Raw genomic sequence first — 16,622 nt, forward strand, 5'->3', positions numbered from 1 at the left:
ATGCATATAATATTTTTAGAGAACTTAGCCATAAAATTACATCATTACAACGAAATATAATTACCTTCTCTTTTCTGGGAGCTCTTTTTTCTGGACCGAGCTTTTCATACTCTTCCATTAATCTTTCTTTTTTCCTTATCCACAGTTCTTTGTCACTGGCCTTCATACCATTCCATGTCATTTGGCAAGCATTGTGCACTGCATTCATCTCAGCCTTTAACATCCTTCCAATTTTGTTATTCGCTTTCCGATACTTTGCTATATAGTCAGACCTGTAATCATAATAAAGAATTTATTATCAACTTTTTAGACGACTCAATAGTTATTCAATGAATGTATATTGCATCAACAAACTAACTTTCCTACCATGTCCAACAATAGAAGATAATATGCAATACAAATTATCTACTAATTATGTTTTAGGCCTACCTCTGCGTTCTTCAGGTCTTAAACGGAATAATTGTAAAGATCTAGTTGATAAGGTTATTAAACAGATTTCTCATTGGAATACAAAGCTGTTGTCTCTTGCTGGTAAGTTGGAGTTGATTAAAACAATGGTGAATCCTATCTTTCTTTACTGGTGTAGCAGTTTTAATGTCCCTGTCACTGTGACAAATCAAATTCAATAATTATGTACACATTTTTTGTGGGGGAGTACTGCTCATGCTAATAAAATACATCTGCTGAAGTGGGATATTATTACAAATACAAAAACTAAGTGAGGTTTTGGCCTTACGAAGCTGTCTGATCTTGAAATAGTGTCTAGAGTTGTGTTGGCTTGGCACTTTTTACTCAATAAGGATAGGCTGTGGGTGTCTTGGTTTCGTCATAAATATTGTGCTAACTCATTTGTCTGGAATGTGGTACCGACAAGTTCTAATTCTGTCATTTGAAAGACTATTGTGGAGGCTAGAACAACTATGTTGACATTTGTTTCTTATCAAGTTGGAAGTGGCTAACAAATTATATTGTTTCTTGACCCTTGGACTGAGGGGTTAACAATTACACTAAAATTTGATCATACGCTGCCTAGAAGGTTATGTTTACACAGGGATGTTTTAATGCGGAGTATTATGCTGAATGGAGGCTGGAATTTTGCTCTGTTGGAAGATGATTTGCTTCTTCCTTTCAGGGCTTATCTTGACTCTATCAGTATTCAGTCTAAACCACATAAACTGATATGGATTGCTGAAGTCCTGCATTGGAATATGGAATTGTTTACAGCTGTTAACACAGTTTAAGAGCTTTTTCTCTGGTTTAATTCTCAGTACCAGAGTTCAATGGTTCTGAAAAGTTTATTTGCAGCATCTTTGTGGGCTATTTGGAAGGAAACAAATGCTAGATTACATTTGGATGTTTGCACTCTTTCTAATTTAGTGGCCACACACATGTTTTTTGATATTGTCACAGTACAGAATGCTAGTTAACAAGATATTACTATATAAATTGTGGTTTTTTGTTGCTGTCTTTTGTTTGTGCTTTGCTGAGGTGGACATTGTAGGGGACCCTATTTTTTGTTGCTGTTTTGTTACCATGAACTGATTACAAGGCTTTATAAGTAAAATTTCTGAGAATGTTAGTAAAAAGTTGTGATGGTTTATTAATAAAGATGTTTACACTTGTTTTTGAAAGGTTATATTTTTTAGTTAAAGTATGTTTGGATATATTTTGTATGACATGTTCGAATTAGTGGTGCCACATGTTGGAAAAGTGTACGAATGTGTGGATGTGCATTATATTACTCTGTGTTAAAATCAGGTGAAGATGTTAGCTTAAAGATGTGATGTTTTATTTATTAAACTGTTCATACTTCTGACGTTTTGTTACCATGACCTCATCACAGGGGTCTGCATTTTCTGTTTTTTGAGTTGTTATTTTTGGATTCATTGGTTTGCTATCTTAATTTCCATTTGACAGCTTCATTTTTCATTTCATATTTCTAAAAAAACAATAATCACAAATTCTTTCAACATTTGTGTATTATAAATTGCATAGTACATCAACAAACCTTCCTAACATGTGTATCTATATTATACTTCTTATTGCAATAAATAAGATACACTTCATTTTTTTTTTTCTTCATATTTCTATAAAAATAACAACCACAAATTCTATGAACATCAATGTTTTATGAATTGCATACCATACTAACATGTGTATTTACAATTATACAACTAAAATTAACACAATGTGAATTTCCAGTTCTACAAATATAATAAAAAACACTAATTTAATCAATCAAATTTTATATAAACAATCAATCTTTGTAAAACCTAAATACTAAAATATTTACCTATACATCACGAAGACTGTGGCAGGCCGTTTCACCAATGTCTGCTCCCCACCTGCAATATCTTCTTTGTTCATTGTTTTAGATACCGATTTCTTTTCCAATTTCTTCTTCGCTATAGTTTTTTCCTCGCCATTATATTTCCCCAAATGCTTAAAACCCTTGCAAAATCACAATATAAAACCCTCGCTAAATCACACGATTTCTTCTTTGACGGAATATGATGCAACAACAACACCAACTGAACAACAATAACTGCTTATAAACAAATGAAAGGGAAGACGGACAAACAAAAATACGATACCGCCTCGGAGAGAAAACGAGACGAACCAGAGGACGGAGGGAGGATGAAGGAGGGAAGACAAGGTCAAACAAGAACAAGATAACTGAAGCTGAGGAAGTAAAGTAAAAACTCAATGACCAAAGGGAAGCCGCCGCCGCCGCACGGTTCGGACGGAAAACCAGAGGACGATGAAGGAAGATGAACACTCGAAGAAGAAGAAGAAGAAGTAGAAGAAGAAGAAGAATATGAAGAGAAGAGAAGACGTGAAAGTAAAAAGTGTAATTTGGGCCCACGTAAAATTTTTCGGAGGGAAAACCAGTAAGGAAGATGAAGAAGAAGAATACGAAGAGAATTGAAAAAGTGCAAGTAAAAAGTGTAATTTGGGCCCACGTATAATTTTGGTATATTGTATTCGTATATGGTATATATGTATTTTGTCTGTAGTATTTGTACATGGTAAAAAAAGTAAGGTTAAAAACTAAATGCTGACATGGCACTTCGTCATCGCTGACAAGGCAATAACATGGCAAGATAGACTGATGTGTCTTCATCCTAGCCCTTGGATCTGCCATGGACACCCTCCAGTGAGAGGTGCCATGGAGAGGAATTGAACCGTGGCATGGACAATTCTTGTTGGTTTTTATTTTTATTTTTTTTAATAATTGATACTCACGCATTCTTCTTAAAGGATTGTTTGTACTTGAGAATAGTTGTCCTTTAAACATGATTATTTTTTTATTCAACATAATTTTTTTTTTTTTTCGGCCGATGTAAAAAAAAAAAAAATTTTATTTAATATATATATATATATATACACTTTTGGTCTAGACTTCACGAAGAAAAAAAAAAATCAAGATTATATTACAAATGGTAAATATGATGTCGTATTTCTCCGTCAAAGTCACTCTTTCTTCTTTTTTTATGCTACTTGTCAACATTGAAACCCATAAAAGTAGTTCTCCTCTACAATGCATCAGACAATTCTTTAAGAGATACAAGCGTAATCCAAAATTTTGGTGTTATAATTTCAGACTGATACATAAGAATTATTTACATATCATTCACACTGTGTTCAAGTAAAAATCTAGAACTAAGCCATGTGGTTGCCGTTCCAAAAGGAAATCTAAGAATGATCTGAGTGAGCGTTTTTCTAATCTGGCTCCGAGAAGGAAAACTAATTATGCCACGTGATAAAATCATGACTCCTAAAATATTAAGGATTAGTGATAAGGACAGAAAATCTAAAATATTAAAGATTAGTGATAAGGACAGAAAATTTGAAAGGGCAGTTGTGTCATTTAAAATAAAATCATCATTTACTTGTAAAGTTAGGATTATAATTGCCATTTCATTTAAGATTGTAGTGTAATTGGAGAAAAGTGGAGTACGAATATCGCCTGCCTAACATGAATGTTGTTCATGTTATTGTGCCATCCGTTTGTCATAACTGTTTTGCTGGACATGATTCAAATGATCATTTGTTTTGCTTCTGTCAGCTATTTGGAGAGAGATTTTTGAGCTATTACAGATTGGGTGTCCAGGGTTCATTTCTTTGAATCAGGGGGTGGAGTGGTTCAGTTAGTAAATCCATTAAGTCCAGCATTTTAAGTGGTTTGTTTGCAGTGACAATTTAGAAGATTTGGTCCTATTTTACACAATGGGATTCGAGATCAGAGTAATCAGGCTGTCCAGGCTATTGTTTGGGATGTAATCACATATCTAAACATTAGTCTTGCAGATTTTATGATTGTATTTGGATATTAATGTAGTTGGATAAGTTTTTCATTTTCTTGGAAGTGGATATATTCCATTCCTTGATATGTATTGGACGTATGCCTCCTTTTGTAATTGTATTATTTTTATTTATTTTTATAAAATACTCCATTCAAGGAAAAAATATATATATATTATTCTTGTTTTTCTAAAATTTTATATTATTTTTAATTAGCTCGTCATAAAATAATTAAAAATTTCATTAGAACCTCCTTTTTCTAAATATAATTATAAAATTATCTTGCCCAAATTAGAAGGAAAAAAAAAACATTTAATTTGCGTATAATGTTACATGCTCGTAATGTGTCAAGTCTAATGATATGGACAAGATATGCTTTGTTTTCTAAATTGTCCTAAAACTTAAATTATGTCTAATATCATCTTTACAACATCAATACTAAGGCCATGTTACAAATCATAGCCTCAAGAGCTGCAATTTTTAAATGGTCTTGGTGACGGCTGCCTCACAAATCTGACATAAAAAATGAGAAATATGTCTCGGCACACTAGTTCAGAGGAATGAATAGTTTACCAATAAGCAACAACTTGATTTTTAATCTGTTTTTATATTTGTTAAAATTAAGATAAAATTTCACTCTCCCTCGTTAAAGTTTATTTTATTTTATTTTATTTTTATTATTTATAAATCCTTCTATTATTTTTTAACCTCTTGCCATCATCCGAAGCTTTTTGTTATTGGTAGTTCAAAATATCAAACATTGTCGTAAGTCATAATGGCATGGCTGTAGATAGATGTGAAGAAATGGGAGGGGCATTGATTTAAAAAAAAATATATATAAAAATAAAAATAGATCTAACTTCACCCATATGATATTCCAAGACCAAAACAAGCCCCCACAATACCTTAGCCGAATTCAATAAAAAAAAAAAAAGTGCCCAATAAAAAAAAAAAAAAAAAAAAAAACATTATCACCGATCAATATGTCCACATAATTAACAATTAACTACTTCAATGCACTATATATACTAGATTAACTTTGGGTGATGCAGGGGAGGTCATTCCCTTGCTAATAAATGCTCTGAAATTACATTAGTCTTTCTAATTTATAAATACGAAGATCAAATATTAGGAGTATTTTGTGTTATTTAAATAAAGAAAAGACATAAAAAGCAGTATTATGAAAAATGAAAGAACTTTCCATGTGTGGCTTCAAATTAAACAGATTTAGAGACTAGAGTGAATTCACGTGAATTTAAATTTGGATCCATATTTCAATATTGGAAATTCATACCCAGAATTCAAATGGACATCATCCATATCTGATTTATATTGAACAAAGGAAAATATACTTGATCTGGGTCAAATTACATCTTTCAACGAACATCCACACCCGATCCATTTTGAATCAAAAAACAAAATTAAAATCCAAACCTGTTTAAAAGTGTTTTTCATAATACAATTCCCATTTGTATAACATTATCTTCTCATGTATAGTAGTACATCGTTGTTTCTCTCTAGTGGAAGGGCTAAGCAAAGCACTAGCAATTTGAATTGTCATTTTCTAATTCCCAAAGCGGTTAGTGCAAGGAAACAACTTCTGATTACAAAAAACATCTTAGAAATGGCAACATCTATGAGAAGACGACGAACGTAATCGCCATCAGGCTCATCACATAGGATGGTAACAAACCCTACCTACATCAAACAACATGAGTAAACAGCAGGTACAGAGTGTTGTGTAACAAAATATTTGCACTTCCAGCGTGGCCTTAAAGAGAACACATTCGAACCAAAATACCATAGAAAACACTACAGATAGTAGAATAAAGAATGATACGAAACAGATTCTCCAAATGAATGGCTGTCATGTAATGGCTCGTTATCAAAATAGGCTTCCTCTGTCATTTGCATTTCGAGACATGCTTATCTAAAAATGCCTGTGCTAGATTACTGAAGCTTACACTAACTGCGCCAGCTGCAGCGTACCTTTCAATGACATCCACCACCTCTGGCTTCAAAATCTCTTCCTTGTTGGATGCGTTACAGAGATAATACAGAGCTCCAAGAGCATAATTAACCTACCAATCAAGATTTAGTTCAATGTAAAAAAGTACCCATGAATCTAATTTTATATGCTACACCATCAAAATATGTATAGCAGAAGAGCCCATACAGAAACCAACAGGCCTGTGGCTTAACGGTACAAGTCTCCTACTTCCCAAAAGGAGGTCGGGGTTCAAACCTCAGTGGAGACAGTGTGTGTGAGTCCCAACTAGGAAAAAAAACGATCCCATGCAGAAGGACAATGTCATTTTGATAAGCATCAAAATTCCAGTGCCCTTTCCAGTTATGTTGTATGAAGTACAGAAATGCACAAACAAAGGTATAGAAAGGGAAGTGTAATTACAAAATAAAATAATTTGCTGAAATAATGATTGGAAAGGTCATCATCATAATTACATAAATCACAGATGACATATATTTTACATGCGATTCAAAAAAGCCAACATGGAGGACCCTTCAACCACCGGTCATATCAAATCAATTAAATAGACTCCCAACTCTCTGTTGGCTTCAACATTTGATACGCATTCACTGATTAATCAAGATTGGACAATTTGACAACATAGAAAGCAAGATACTACAGAATTGACAATAAAACGGTTTCTTATAGAGGGATTTTTACGAAAACTTGAAATAAAAAAAGTAATGTGATAATTGGTTATCAATTGAAGGACTCATCTGTGTCATCTCAGACAAAGTGAGCTTAATGCACATCAATCTACAAAGTTATGGTGGTAATTTTGACCCAAAAAAAAAGTTGTAATTGTTTCATTTTCCCTCAAAATTCTAATTGTGTTTATTAGGCCTGTGGTTCAATATGCCTCCTGACCTACGTTAGAATACCAACAATGAGATGCAAGGAAGCCTAGAAATTGGAAAAACGGATAACGGTAAATATGTTGAGTGTGCGCAGCGGAATGGTTGTGAAATATATTATATGGATAGATAATCTAGAGAGATGGTAAATAGTTTCAACTTGCTCTTTTATTCAATTTTTACTTATTTTAATTTTACCGAAATAAAACTAAAATCAAACCACAAAGCAAAAATAAAGTGCAAGTAAAGTAAATAGAGTTTGAGAGATGACACCGGGATTTTATCGAGGAAACCCCAATTGGTAGAATAGACCAATTTTAATAGGAAAAACCTCGTTGGACTTTGCAGTCCTGAGATAAACCATCCACTATGTTTGAAGCAAAGTATACCGAATTTTGACTCAGTCTCACACCCTATCGTTCTACCAAAAACCAATTGCTGACAATCCCTGGCTTTGCGACTCCCCCGTCCAATAGCTCTCGACCTCAGGCTTACTCTCGATCTCTGTAGAAGAGTTGCAGGTAGATCAGACAACACTCCACGAATGCTCTGACCCCTTCAAAGTGTGATCGTTTCACCCCTTTTCTTCTAGATCTGAATTTGACGAAGAATGAATGAATTCTGCTTTTCCGGAATTTCCGAATCTTCAATTATGCTTCAATTCCGATGAGATAGAGAACAATACTCCTAAATCACTCTTGTGTTTATGTGTGTGCTCTCAAAAATAAAATAAAAAAAATCAAATTGATTTTCTGAATGAATAAAAAATATCTCTCAAAAGGCTCTCTCAAAGATCTGAAATTTTGTATGCAAAAGCTGTGTCTAAACCAATGTGTATGACAAGGTTTATATAGAGTTTAGAAAGTCCTAATCCCTCAGAAAATATGATAAAATTCGTGCATAGGATTTGGAAGGAAGTTGGGATTAAAAAGGAAACATTCAGAAGAAGGAAACTGAAGTTAGAATAGTACCAGGACTTCTTGAACCTATTCGATAAATCTTGAACCGGTTCAAGATGGACAGACTCTAAAATCGCCACTCTGGTGAAGTTGAACCTATTCGATAAATTTTGAACCAGTTCAAGTTGAACCTGTTCGATTATTCTTGAACCAGTTCAAGATGGACAGAATGTAAAATCTTGTTCCGAACAAAATAGAAAGTGTAGAATGTGTCCAACCTTTTTTAGAATCTTTCCTAAAGAATTGTTCTTACCTGTCTCGAATGATCTCAGTCATGGTAACTTTGAACAACCTTCCAATTCCGCAGTTGCTGTCGATCCGGATATGGTAACTTGAATTACAACTCGACAAGGACTTGTTTTGACACTGAAAGTTGCCAATTACAGAATATATATTTTTTACAATCTTCCCAATATATATATCTTACAATCTCCCCCTTTGGCAATTTCGTAACAAAACCCTAAAAACAACATGTAATCTACCTAAGCAGAAAAAACAAATTACAATGATTGTCAAAGAAATAAAACGGAACTCTTTTTGAACATCATGAAGCTTCAATACATGTAGCAACCTATAATCTGCACATTAGCTCAACAAAACTACCCATGAAGCGTAATCAAGAAAGATAAACAATCAACATATATCAATATGTGAATATCAATATATATGTATCTTCCTCTCAATTCTAGAAACTCTCCCCCTCAATTATGCACATTCTCCCCCTTTTTGTTACAAAGTAACAAATAAAGCTCAACAAAGAAGGAAAAGAAATAATGTAAAAGAATTAACAAGACGAGAGATCAAAACTATCAGCCATGCATAAGATATTGCAATGAGCACAAAAAAAAATGATGATATATAGTAGCAATGGAACAAAAAACAACTATCCAAGATAACACTTGTTCCATCCAATAAAAAAAACAAAAATTCCTAATGAAAAATAAAAAGGAAAATCTTTTTGGATTTTTTTCATTTTTTCAAAAAAAATTTCATTTTCCTTAAACAAAAAATATGAGATAGCAATTTCCATGAATTTCAAGCATATATGAGATCCAAAAAATTCTGAAGAATTCAAGAGAATTTTAAAACACAATTTTTAGACCCCACAAATTATTCAATTAAATCAATTCTCAAGCATGCAATCACAACATGAAATTCAACTTGCAATTTTTATAAAAATTTAGAAATTTGTTTAGCAAGTTCACATGTGTGTGTGTGCAATCCAATCTCATCAAATTTCAATCAAATCACATTGGCCAACTGTCTAAATCATATTGATCGAAAAATATCAAGATAAGATTGTTTTGAGCAAACTTTTCTAAGCACGACGGCTTTCACTCTAAAGAGTAGACAACAATTCCTTATTTTGACTTGTTTCCTCCTTTTTTTTTTACTCAATTAGCTCCTCTTCAAAGTCTAGTAGGAGCTTTCGAACTAATCTCAATAGGTAGCCGTTTCCTTACCAAAGATTTTCAGCATTCTTTTGATTTTTTTTTTCTTTTTATGCTGAAATTTTTCATTTGTTTTCCTCAAACACATGCTCTATAATTTTTTTTTTTTTTAAACAATAACCTTTATACCTTTTATGAGCAATATGACCTAGTCAACTTCATAACGATTTCCAATTAAAATTCTCAAAGTTGGACTAGTGCACAAGAAAAATATGAACTCAAGAGACTCATCTCTAAAAAGAAATAAACAAAGCAAATTGTCTTTCAACATATAGATTACACATCAAGAACTTTTTTAACAAATAATCATGTGTCCCCAATTTGCATTCAAAAATAATTAATTCAAGAGAAATAAGTATCACTCATGCATTGACAAGAAAATATGATCATCACTTTCTTATGAAAGAAAAAACAAGATATTCATCAAAAGCATAGTCCCTGACCATAAAATTCTTTAGGACTTAGTTAGGGGGATTTGCACCCATAAACCTAATAAGAACAAGTCCCATAGCATCAACAGGTACATAATTAACCAAGTCTTCCTTTTTTATCCACACAGTCTTTACATTTAACTTTTGAAAAGACTTTTCAATTTCAACCTTTTTCTTGTTTGAGTAATTCTTAGTATGAGAATTTTTGGGTTGATTCACAAAATTTTGCTTTTTAACATGAACCTTATTCTTAGCACAAGAACTAAAAGCATGAAATTCAAAAAAAGATTCTCTTCTCTTCCTAAAGCAATAATATTGGTTATGTCCATTCCTACCACAATAAGTGCAATGCAAAATAGTAGGCATATAAGACATATTAGCATGTGATGAATCAACAACCTCAAATTTATTTTTAGGCACATTCAAGTTAGTGGGTTTCTCTTTACTACATGAAGCCTTATTAAAACCTAAGCCAGTTTTATCATTCACATTCTTACCAACATTAATCATCTCATCAAGTTTAATCTGCCCAAAAGTAAAAGCAATTAATTTCTCTTCAGACTTTTTCAATTCAAGCTCAAGAAAATTAAATTTGGCAACAAAAGATTCTCTAGCAGAATTAGCTTGACTTACCTTGCTCTCAAGAATTTTTACTTGACCTTGAAGATTTTGAAATTCAACTTTGTTCTCCTCAAGCAATTTCTGTTTTTGCTTATTCTCTTTCTTCAGGATCTTATTCTCCCTTTTCATCAACTCTAGTTCCTCAGACTGCTTCTGACTAGCCTTTAACATTGCCTCAAAGATTTTCAATGTATTGCTTTCACTTGGTTCTCTTTTAATTTTCTTATCATCCGAATCATAAGAACCAACCTTGCTCAATGTCCCAAATTTGGTAGAATCTCCTACACAAAAAGAAGAATTATTAGCAGTATCATTGTCAACATGAGCAACAAAAGCAATAAAAGCTTCTTTCCTATTTTTCTTATCTTTCAATTGAGAAGGATCTCCTTTAACAAAATTTTTATTTTTTCTACTTTTAAGGAGTCTTTCATATCTTTTAGATAAACGAAAAAGTTCCTCATCCGAACTTAAATCATTGAAAACAAGATCGGAACTTAAACCATCAAAAAGAATATCCAATTCACCCTTATTCATAGGATTTTCCATTATGAATTTTTGAAAACAAAAATAGTTATATTTTTTTTAAAAAAAACTTCCACAAGGATTAACTCAATATACGTATAGAGGATGGCTCTGATACCATTTGTTGAGTGTGTGCAGCGGAGTGGCTGTGGAATATATTATATGGATAGATAATCTAGAGAGATGGTAAATAGATTCAACTTACTTTTTTATCCAATTTTTACTTATTTTAATTTTACCAAAATAAAACTAAAATCAAACCACAAAGCAAAAATAAAGTGCAAGTAAAGTAAATAGAGTTCGAGAGATGACACCAGAATTTTATCGAGGAAACCCCAATTGGTAGAATAAACCAATTGTAACAGGAAAAACCTCGTTGGACTTCGTAGTCCTGAGATAAACGATCCACTATGTTTGAAGCAAAGTATACCGAACTTTGACTCAGTCTCACACCCTATCGTTCTACCAAAAACCAATTGCTGACAATCATTGGCTCTGCGACTCCCCCGTCCAACAACTCTCGACCTCAAGCTTACTCTCGATCTCTGTAGAAGAGTTACAGGTAAATCAGACAACACTCCACGAATACTCTGACCCCTTCAAAGTGTGATCACTTCACCCTTTTTCTTCTAGATCTGAATTTGACGAAGAATGAATGAATTCTGCTTTTCCGGAATTTCTGAATCTTCAATTATGCTTCAATTCCGATGAGATAGAGAACAACACTCCTAAATCACTCTTGTGTTTATGTGTGTGCTCTCAAAAATAATATCAGAAAAATCAGATTGATTTTTTAAATGAATAAAAAATATCTCTCAAATATCTGAAATTTTGTATGCAAAAGCCGTGTCTAAACCAATGTGTATGACAAAGTTTATATAGAGTTTAAAAAGTCCTAATCCCTCAGAAAATATGATAAAATTCGTGCATAGGATTTGGAAGGAAGTTGGGATTAAAAAGGAAACATTCAGAAGAAGGAAACTGAAGTTAGAATAGTACCGGGACTTCTTGAACCTGTTCGATAAATCTTGAACCGGTTTAAGATGGATAGACTCTAAAATCGCCACTCTGGTGAAGTTGAACCTGTTCGATAAATTTTGAACCAGTTCAAATTGAACCTGTTCGATTATTCTTGAACCAGTTTAAGATGGACAGCATGTAAAATCTTGTTCCGAACAAAATGGAAAGTGTAGAATGTGTCCAACCTTTTTTAGAATTCTTCCTAAAGTATTGTTCTTACCTGTCTCGAATGATCTCAGTCATGGTAACTTTGAACAACCTTCCAATTCCGCAGTTGATGTCGATCCGGATATGGTAACTTGAATTACAACTCGACTAGGACTTGTTTTGACACCGAAAAATGCCAATTACAGAATATATATTTTTTACAATCTTCCCAATATATATATCTTACAAAATATACACGAACAAGTTTCTTCACACACCGTGTTTCTAACAGGACTTGATGAACATTGAATGATGAGAGGGATTCCATCACACTGACTGACAATTGCAGCATTTGCTGGGTCTTTGGACAAAAATGGTATTGGTTAGAAACCCAATATTTGGAGAGTAGCAAAAAATTGTTCCAAGAGAGAGATGACTAGTTTAGAGTCAATATTATAATATTGTGCAGAAGGTTTAGATTGTAGGGCTACCAACACAAGAATTGCAGATCCCTCCAACGCCAAATTCCACTAACTTCTCATTTGGTTCCGTTATGCCATCGAGGAAAAGTTCCAAAACGTTGAGCTGTTTAAAATAACAAATAGATGTCGTTCTAATGTGGTAAGACAAGCTCAGGAATTTAACTACTTAAATTAATCTAACACGCATTTAAGGATTTCGTACCTCGCGCAAGAATGTATAATTGTAAGGATCATATGCAAAATTCGCCAAATTAGCAACAATCTTCTCTTTTGATTCTGTAATCACGAGCAACATCAAGCAACTTTAATAGAAAAAGGTGAGGTTTTGATGCCCAAGATCATGTAAAAAAAAAACTAGTAGCAACCTGATTCACTTATTTCACTTATAAATCCAAATAGGAATATATGTAACTGTGCACGATATATAGGGTGTGAATTTATTGTCTAACACAGAAAACCCTGTATATTGCCAACTGTTGTATATATTTGTCCAGAGATATGTAATATGCTAATATATCACACGAAACAAGTGTACAAATAGAAAAGATAAAAGGTACATTCACTTTCTTTCTACTTCAATAATTGTACATGATATATGGTACACATGTTGCTTTGAGTTGCGCTTCAAATAAAAGAAATTCGACAAAACAGTGAACATATACTAGAGGAAGCACAACACCTCAGAATTTTGCTTTAAAAACTCGATCATGAACACATAGAAGTGAGATGAGAAGGTACGACATTTTTTTTTTAACCCAGAATATCTTTTTTTTTTTCCCTAGTTGGTACTAACACACATATACCTTCACTGAGGTTCAAACCATTGACCTCCTTGTGGGAAGTAGGGACCTGGTATCGCTAGACCACGGGTTTGTTGGTCACCCAGAATATATTTTTGTACTCGGTTACAACCATAAATTTAGCCAAAAATGATGACCTGGTTTGAAAATGCGTACACATTTCTTCTTCTTTTTTCTAAGTGAACAATGTATGCACATTTCAAAACCACATAAGTGGAAAAGCACCTAATCCCTAAACATAAAACCATATTGAATCCAAAAGAAGCACAGATTCTCATCCCTCAAAAAAAAAAAATATATATAAATAAATAAATTTGTTGGTAAAGTCCCCTAGGAAACAACAAAAAAAAAAAAGGGGGGGGGGGGGGGGGGGGGGGGTTGTCATTGATTGTAATTGGTTATCCTTAGTTAACATGATCACCTGATCGCCCCAGATTTATCATTATGACATAATAAGATAACGAGTGAATACAAAAGGGGTGATTATTTCTAGCATGTAATCAGATAATCACAATCTGTAATCAAAACCAAATTTTAACTCTTCATAGATACAAATAGAGATAAAGCAAGCAATTGCAAAGGATCAAACCAGGTCAAAACCCAAACCCTACAACCACACTGCTAGAACTGAAAGATACTTTCACCCATTGTTTTAAGAATTCTGAATTCCCTATGTGAATTAATACTCATGAGCCACTTGAATAAGAAAACGCAAGCTAATCAACTATTTCTTTTTAACTCTTTTTTTTTTCTTCCTAAATTTCTTTTTAACTCCACTTGTGTTATTTACATAGCCGGTCCCAAGACCGGATAAAGGAGGAGGGTTGAATAAGGCAGCTTGACAACCGGCATAAAACTTTATCATGATCAATAAGAACATGACTTATGAATACATGAGTAAATGCAAGGGCATTCCCCTTAAGTGGTGTGTTGCATCAGCTTCTGGATGCTTCGAAAAATGGGTGTGGTAAAAAATCGGCAAGGGTTAGCATTTTTCTGGACGAGCGCAGGTAAAGAAGTTAGACCAGAATAGTAGGCTTAGTGTGAAATTGTGTGTATGATAGAGATAGAGATAGAGATAGAGAGAGATTGAGAGAGAATATCATTAGAGGCGCAGCCCTCTATTCATTATATAGCTTCACCCTAAAAACATAAGAGGGTATTTATACAATACAAGAAAGGCCTATTTACACTATGGCCACAAACCCTATCTCTAATTATAATAGGACCCCAGCATAAATACATATATACATGTAAGTGTTCAAACACTTCCCCTCAAACTGGAGAATATATATCATATAATCCCGGCTTGAAACAAATCGTTTTTAACCGATTATGACCAAGAGCCTTAGTAAATATATCAGCTAATTAATCTTCAGACTTCACGAATGGAGTAGAAATGTTCCCACTCAATATTTTCTCTCGAGTGAAGTTACAATCAACTTCAATATGCTAGGTTCTTTCATGAAATACCGGATTGGAAGCAATGTGAATAGCTGCTTAGTTATCACAAAATAATGGAATAGGAGTCTTGACTATTAACCCAAGTTCTTCCAGAAAATGTTGTATCTATATTAACTCACTAAAGGTATGGGCCATCGCCCTGTACTCTGCTTCAGTGCTAAACTGTGCTACAACTATTTGCTTTTTACTTTTCCATGTAATCAAATTTCCACCAACAAGTGTACAATAGCCTGTAGTAGATCGCCTATTTGAGGGAGAACCAGCCCAGTCAGCATCTGTGAAACCTGTCACATTGAGATGACCATTAGATTTATATAGTAATCCAAAACATGGAGCTTGCTTGAGATATCGAATAATTTGAAGAACAACATTCCAATGTGGTACTCTAGGAGCACTCATGAACTGACTTACAACACTAATTGCATATGAAATGTCAGGTCGGGTGATAGTGAGATAAATTAATTTCCCAGCCAGACGTCGATATCTGTCATGGTCGTCAAATAAATCACCCTCATCAGATAATAATTTTATATTTTGGTCCATAGGAGCATCAGCAGGGCGACTACCTATTATACCTGTTTCTTTTAACAAGTCCAACGCATATTTCCTTTGAGATAGACTTATACCTTCCTTGGATCTAGCAACCTCAATACCCAAGAAATATTTAAGTTTGCCTAGATCCTTCGTGTGAAACTGATCCTGTTATAACAATATCATCTACATATACCATAAGAAATATAAAGCCAGTTTTAGTATGCTGGTGAAATACCGAATGATCTGTCTGGCATCTGTTAAGGCCAAAGGAAAGTGCCGCCTCGGAGAATTTTCCAAACCAAGCCCTTAGAGATTGTTTCAATCCGTACAGGGCCTTTTTAATACGACATACAACATAGCGAGACTCCCTCTGAGCAATGAATCCAGGTGGTTGCTCCATATAAACCTCTTCATGTAAGTCACCATGTAAGAAGGCATTTTTCATATCTAATTAAAACAACGGCCAATTACAATTGGCGGCAATGGAAATAAGGCTTCGGATAGAAGAAATCTTCGCAACAGGGGAAAAAGTCTCATCATAATCAATACCATAGGTTTGGGTGTATCCCTTTGCAACAAGGCGAGCCTTCAATCTCTCAACAGACCCATCATGGAGATATATGACAGTGTAGACCCACTTACAACCAACCGTTTTGGAACAGGGAGGTAAGGGAATAAGATCCCAAGTTCCATTATGATGAAGAGCATCCATTTCATCTACCATGGCTTTGCGCCAATCTGTATCAGACAGAGCATCCTGCACAGTCTTCAGAACAGCAGTAGCAGATAATGTGGATAAAAAAAATAAGAAAATGACGGTGATACATTGTTATAGGAAACAAAGTTAGATATGGGGTGTGTAGTGACACAAGAGCGAATACCTTTACATAACGCAATAAGAAGATCATCAGTAGTAGGAGAAGCCTCAATGGAAGTAAACAATTGGGGGGGTGCTACTTGTGATCGACGACGATACACTTGAAGTGGCGGTGGCACTTGAGGT

At 33.9% G+C, this 16,622-nt stretch overlaps 1 pseudogene; it reads right to left on the bottom strand.

Annotated features, from left to right (window-relative positions):
• Positions 1–6,191: 6,191 nt before the first annotated feature.
• The window catches only part of LOC132298825 (uncharacterized), a 47,521-nt pseudogene continuing 37,090 nt past the window's right edge, over positions 6,192–16,622 (bottom strand).

Source organism: Cornus florida, unplaced genomic scaffold (assembly GCF_030987335.1).
Source record: "Cornus florida cultivar Cherokee Brave unplaced genomic scaffold, ASM3098733v1 CherokeeBrave_3.0.0_Hap2_Chr03, whole genome shotgun sequence".
Taxonomy (NCBI): Eukaryota; Viridiplantae; Streptophyta; class Magnoliopsida; order Cornales; family Cornaceae; genus Cornus; species Cornus florida.